Source organism: Trachemys scripta, chromosome 6 (genome assembly GCF_013100865.1).
Source record: "Trachemys scripta elegans isolate TJP31775 chromosome 6, CAS_Tse_1.0, whole genome shotgun sequence".
Lineage (NCBI taxonomy): Eukaryota > Metazoa > Chordata > Testudines > Emydidae > Trachemys > Trachemys scripta.
The window spans coordinates 83,542,227-83,549,413 of record NC_048303.1 but is presented as its reverse complement, the minus strand read 5'-3'; positions in this window follow the sequence as shown (position 1 = coordinate 83,549,413).

Here is a 7,187-nt window from a genome sequence, read left to right as displayed (position 1 = left end):
AATATACCATATGTGACACTTAGCTTAAGTGGTATTTATAACGTCACTGATTACTTTAACCTTCCTTTGCTGTCATATTTCAAACTCCAAGCAGCTAAAGCCACAGGCAGTGTTTTTAAGTCTGTGCTTTTGTCGCTCAGATTTTAAAAGATTTTTACTGTAGCTAGCCTTACAGCCAAATTCCATAAATAGAAAGTTGATCAAAACCCTAATTGCTGTAACCCTTTTTTATAGAGCACCATTTCAATTTATTCCAAATAGATCTATTAAACATTTAAAGCAGTTTTTAATGTACATTCTTTTTTCATTAAAATACAGGCTCTTTAAAAACAAAACTCATACTGTCATATAAAGCCATAGTGATCTAGTCTCAGTATGTGGGTGTACACGGGTGTGTATAGTAACTCCCATGAAAATTACCTATAAACAGCAAAGTTATCATGAATTTACAGTTTATAGTCCCGAAGACATGCATGTACTTAAAGTTAAGCATATATTTAAGTGCTTGCAGGATTGGGCCTAACTCAGCAAAGAGTGATCTGGCAATACTGACTATTTTCTAAAAAGAAATAGTAACGTCTTTGGAAATCACAAGCAAATATTACACACACATACTCTACCTCTCTCTGTGTGCATTATAATATTCTAACCAGATGCAAGATTACTTTGACTGCTTTTTTCTGTCATTGACCTTAATTACATCTACACAAAAAAACTGCCAGTTGGTTCACTTGAATCTGTTTTAAAATTGCTTGAGTGCCAGTGTACACAAGACACTGCTGGCAGTATCTAAAATGGGTTGGAATGTTTTTCAACTCATCTGAGGTGTAGACAAAGCCTTACATGTGGTGAAAATTATGTTGGTTGTATCTGTCTTTGTTCACTCCATTAGCAATCTCCATGAAGCAGTTTACCATAAACTGTTAATACCTTGCTCCTCTTCTGTGGCTCAGAAATATACTGTAAACACCTGTTTAGTGCCATTAACATGGACCTCTGTAGAATCCACAGAATGTTTGACTACAAAGAACAATTCTCTGGAGAGGCTGAGGTTTTATTTATCTGTAGCTATCAAATTCTGCCTCTGTGTTCAGAGCACGTACTGCCACTTATGTGGGTGGGGTTTGTGGAATTTAAAGGAGCAATGTTTAAGTAGTCTCCCACACTTATGTGAGTCATCTCGCTGAGTATTTGCAGATCAGGATCTTCATTTCCAATCTGCCATCTTCTTCCATGAAGTTTTATTGTGTGTTTGTAAGAGATTTCATGGATCCAACATAAAGGGAACCAACAAAAAGAAACAGAGATTGTTAGAGGAGCTTGTCAACAAAGCAAGCTTCTCATATTCTTTTCTCTAAATGCTGAATCAAGTAGGAAAATATCTGAAGGTGTTTCTGGGTGTGCAAGTTTTTAAAGACCATTGATTCTGCCACATTGGGGGACCTTCTTCTTCATTCACCAGCTGTTGGAATCTACATGATTTTTCTTCTGCTCCCTTTTGGCTGATACTTTACTAGTCAGAAAGAAAGGTGGCCTGCTCATCACTATCAGAGCAGCAGTAGCTCTATGAGTTCTCCCCATACCTCCTGATCTCCAGAATGAATCTGTCAACCAGAGAGGTTCTGAGGGCCAGATTAGGTTAGGCACCTTTCAAGAAAGTGAGGTGTCTAACTTGCTTAGGCACTTTTGTAAATCCCACTAGGTGCCTAAATATCTTTGCACATTTGGCCTTGCAAGCTTTCAGGCTAAAGCCCCTCTAACTGCTCATCTGAGAGAGGACCTACCCCACATTAGGACATCAGAGAAGGGACTCTCTAAAGATGTGGAGTGGAATCCTCCAAAGTCCTCCCTAAGAGGCCACTTATTATTTCTGGGTAGAGTCAGAAGGCTAGATTCTTCTCAGGTACACTTGTGTAGCCACAGTGACTTTAGCTGTGTTACACTGATTTACATCTCTATGAGATGTATGTGGACAAAACAAGCCAAGTTTGAAGTTTCTAGCTGGTTGGAGGTAGCACAAAATACTCAATCGTATTATATTAGGAAAAGTGCTTTTTTTAATGCTTGAAGAACTCAATGGCTTATTCCATTTCACTCAAAAAACATAATTTCACTCTTGGGTTGAGCATCAGCATAGACCATTTTATCCCAATAGGAACTTTGTTTAAAAAAGAAAGTGATAAACAACTGAAAAATGAGAATGAAACTGGAATTCATCTTTAAATTCAGTGGGTGCCAGCACCTCTCACCAAAATAGTTTATAATTTCATAAGATTTTTTTAATCTAGGCCCATTATAGATGGCACACAAATCACACCATCCAGATGCCTAAACTATAGGGGCCATGTCACACATTTTTTTTCTTTTTAATACCTTTTATAGGGAAATCTCAAGGTCAGTAAGGCAGCAGATTGGAGAGTTGGCATGTTTTATTAGCTGACTGCAACTTCTTATTGACACCAGTTATATGACATATGAAACATTTATAGAGGTCATTTAGTGTTTATTGCAGTCATAATACTGTTTCTGTGACACAGACTGGTAAAATTAGATATGGAAGGTCCATTCCGTTGTTATGCTGGCACCTTGCAGCAATACTGGGTGTCTGCCTGAAGCTTTTCCATTATTAATCCCATTTTCCAGGAGTTTATAACTTTCAGCTGTTTCAGTTGCAACTAGCTAAAATTTACCACAAAGAGCTGGATTCAAAGACTCTGAAGAAGGTGTAATTTATGTGTCTCTCAGTTAGCCTGGCTCCTTGAACTACAGGGCGGGGGGGGGGGGGGATTTCTTTATGAAGGGAGGGGGCAGGAGCAGTTGATATCACCTGTCCTTGGGGTTTCCACCAGGTAGAAGCAGTTTTACAGTCTGTGACAGCAGAGTTTCTGTAAGATTCTTGTCACCAGATGCTTCCAAAGGGAGGCACTAATCAGTTGTCTTTTTCAGCTTCAGCCTCTTTAGTGCCAGAGACTCAGCATGAAGTTCACTAGTGATTTTGCTATGGCTATTGATTTTCCATGGAAGATGCTCAGATACTATGATGATGGGCAGCAGTATAAAACCTGAGGATAGTCAGCCTGTTAGAATGATTTTTCATCTTCATTTAATTTCTGACAAATGTTAAGTGCACAGATATGTGAAAGAGGGTGAATATTAGTGTTGTTTTTCTTAATTGCAAACCAAGACTTCACTGGAGATTAGCTTGTGAAGTCTTGGTTTGGGGGAAAATAAACATAAAATCATCATTATACTTTGTTTTTGAATGGCAAAAATCTTGCCCACCCATAGTATTGGTTATGGATTCTCGGGCCAGATTCTAAGGTGTGGTATTCAAGAGGGCATTGCTGCTTAAACTCTAATGGAACCCAGTAGGTTCACCCCAATTCAATGGGGATCCTTCATCATAGAGGCTTGTACACACACAGCTGCTGGCTTAGCAGGGGAAAGGGACATGGCTGGGACACCCCAAAAGTGCACTGATTCGTGGCTGCTGTTTTGGCCCTTGGGATCATTTGCAGCCAACATAAATCAGAGCAGCCTGAACTGCTCTAACTGGTGGACAGACCTCACCCAAAGTAGACTTAGGATCAGAGGAGCATAATGCCACCTTTGCACTTCCCATGCACTCTTTCTGACTTGCATTATATGAAGTTCAGCTGGACCCTAGGATCTGACCCACTGTGCCTCTAAATCAAAATGGGCTAATTCAGGGGCAGATAAACAGGATTTTAAATCTTGCATGAATCTAGCAATAAAGAGAGATGTAGGATGTGAATGGTTTTCATCAGCATGTTGTCACCATAAACAATGAAATAGAAACTGACCATAAAGCCTTAGAAGCTATCGTTAAAAAAGCCTTTGAATGGAACAGACTTCACGATACAAAGATTGTTTTTGCGATTACAAAAAGTACCAGGCACATGTCAAGTAAAACTGTAGTTGAGGCAGATTAAAATCACATATTTACCAGAAAACTGAGTCTTTCCTGGAACACTGTACAGAAGCATAATGAATATACTCACTGAAAAAAACCTATAGATCCCAGCTGATCAAACTGCAGGAACTGATATATGGATTGTTTTGAGGATACAGAACTGCAAGTCCTGAAACAGGATACTTGAGGGATGGACGGAGGCAAGAGATAGATCTCATCCTGAGCTCATCTTTCCTTTTCCTGTGTGGGTGGAGCAGTTTCTGGGAGTTAGTGAGATAGGTAACATTTTCATATGTGTGCGTTTTGACTTCAGTAGGTGTGTAGTAGAACTGGTCAAATATTTTCCAAATATGGAAGGTTTTTCTGTGAGAAAAAGTCATTTTGTTGACATCAAAACTTTCAATGGGAATGTGTCATTTTTGACAATTTTGTTTTCAAAAGACTGGAAGCAAAGTATTTTAGTAAGGTTAAAAATACTCAGTTTCAACCTTATTGGAATAGAATGTTTTCATTGTTCATTTTTAAATGATTTTTCATTGTGAAATTTATATTTTAATTTTTTTAAAAGTCAACAATAAAATGAAACATTTCAATTTAATTGAAATGTAACATTTTGACTGATCCAAAATTATTATTTTTTCCCAACATTTTGTTTTGTGGAGAAATTTTGACTTTTTTTAGTTTTCATTCTGATTCAGAATGAAAACAGTTTAAAAATGATGGAATTTCTTGCAATATGGACATTCTAGTTCTCTCACAGCTGTAGTGCTCATCGCCTTTGAACAATCAGGCCACTTACGTAAGTTAAATATGGATTTTAAAGGCTTAAAAATAGGTTGAAAATTTTGGCCATATTTTTTGAGAGAGAACCCCTGTGATTTCAAACAAGGAAGGAAATAGTATTGTGACAAAGTTCCTCCTCTATCTTGGTGGGTCCTGCGCTTATTGGCAGATTTTCTTGCCTCAGAGATTCACCATATGGGTTGGGAAACAGCCCAGAGACCTTCCCCTCTGGAAGAACCCACAGTCCAGGTCAATTGGGAGGTTTGGGGGGAACCCGGGCCCGCCCTCTACTCCGGGTTCCAGCCCAGGACCCTGTGGACTGCAGCTGTCTATAGTGCCTCCTGTAACAGCTGCATGACAGCTACAACTCCCTGGGCTACTTCCCCATGGCCTCCTCCAAACACCTTCCTTAGTCTCACCACAGGACCTTCCTCCTGGTGTCTGATAACGCTTGGCTCCTGAGTCCTCCAACAGCACACCCTCTCACTCTCAGCTCCTTGCGCCTCTTGCTCCCAGCTCCTCATACTCACACCACAAACTGAATTCAGCTCCTTTTAAAACCCAGGTACCCTGATTAGCCTGCCTTAATTGATTCTAGCAGCTTCTTCTTAATTGACTCCGGGTGTCCTAATTAGCCTGCCTGCCTTAACTGGTTCTAGCAGGTTCCTGATTACTCTAGTGCAGCCCCTTCTCTGGTCACTCAGGGAACAGAAAACTACTCATCCAATGACCAGTATATTTGCCCTCTACCAGACTCCTGTACCCCACTGGTCTGGGTCTGTCACAGTATGTTGCATTTTCCAAGGACATTTTTATTCCAAAGAACCAGAGAAATCCCTTGCTGGTCTGGTACATACGCATATTACTGATATGGTTTTGAAATGTTTAATGTGTCAAATGTAGCCATCATAAGAGCCATTACATCCTTATCAAGTACCAGTAAAACCTTCACAAAATGCATCCCTTGACCTTTACTTGAAGGTAAAAAGTCTTTGATGTGTATTTGACCTATATTCAGGCTACTTGGAGTTGAATTGTCCACAAAATAACCTCAACTCTATCTTCACAAGGAAGGGACTCCAAGTTTCTGATAATGATCCACAGTATAATAGCATTCCCAGAACATAGGTTTGGGCAGTAGCTCTTTCCTCGAGTGTGCTTTCATGTTGTGTTCCACAGAGTTCCATCTTGTCTCTCTCTCTTGTTCAATGTGTATATGGGGTCGTTGGAAGGGCTAGTGAGAGGAAAATGGTCTGCAGTGCCTTCACTACGTGGACATTGACACCCAGTTCTATCATATGATCTAGCTATTGAAGTTGAGCACTTGGACCTCTGTATGGTAGAGATTAAGGCCTGTATTAGGTCAAACTGGTTGAGGCTCACAATCTAGATATGTGGGAAGCAATATTAATCGATTGAGGGAATCAACCAGGAGCTGTGGCAAGCTTTCTGTCTTCTCCTTTGACGGAGCATCCACACCTTTGTTCAGTTACTTAAATTTATAATTTGTGCTGCAGTACAACCCCCATTGGGTTTCACCTTAAATCCATTCCGAAACAAGGGTGTGCCTTGTTCAGTAGTGTTTCCCACTAGAAGCATGTGGCATCAGGGGTCTAATGTATATTGGTTGCCTTTTTGTTTCTGAATACACTTTAAACTGTAAATTCTGACCTCTAAAACCTTAAGGCTACTTCTACACTGCCCTGCAGTTCAGACTATGGGAGTGCAAATTGCAGTGCGCACCAAAGTGCTGCACTGTAACTCCCCCATGTTGACATGGCAGGCACGAACGGAAAGGTTCCTAGTTTGCATTGTAGATCAATCTCTGATAATTTTCATATAACTTTACATTGTGCCTCTTCGTATAACCTTGTGGTGGGTCTACCCACGTGTGACCTCTGTTTTCATGGGACTTTGTATCAAAGCCTCATTTAGAAACTTTGCATTGCCCTTGGTATAATATTATAGCCCCCAAGGATAGAATAAGATAGAAGAAACATTTCTTTTTGCTAGCAGTAGAACAAGAGCTCTCCCCCCCACACTCTTAATCAATTGCCCTGTTGAATGAATGAGGTGTGGATGAGCAAGGCATGGAAGGCAGCACCTCCAGACAGCCTCAACTGTTGGAGAGGGGCTGGGAGCCAGACCCAAGGACAATAAAACGTGTCAAGTGGGCTCATTAAAGACAAGCAGACATACTGACGGCCTTGGGGGTTAGAAGCAAGCACCTTCTTTTGGAAACACCCTCTTTGCAGCATTGGGACAACACTCAAAAGAAAGCAGCACAAAGGACCAATGGACACAGACACAGAGTTTGAATCTGGTATGGATTTGCATAAGAGGAAAGCTGCTATAAAAGTGAGGTGTCTTGCAGAGGACCCCGGGTCTCGTCTTGTCAACATGGGAGCATCGATCCGGATCGGCAGAAGCCCGGCTCCACCCCCTCCCCCATCTAACTCACCTGGCCAGT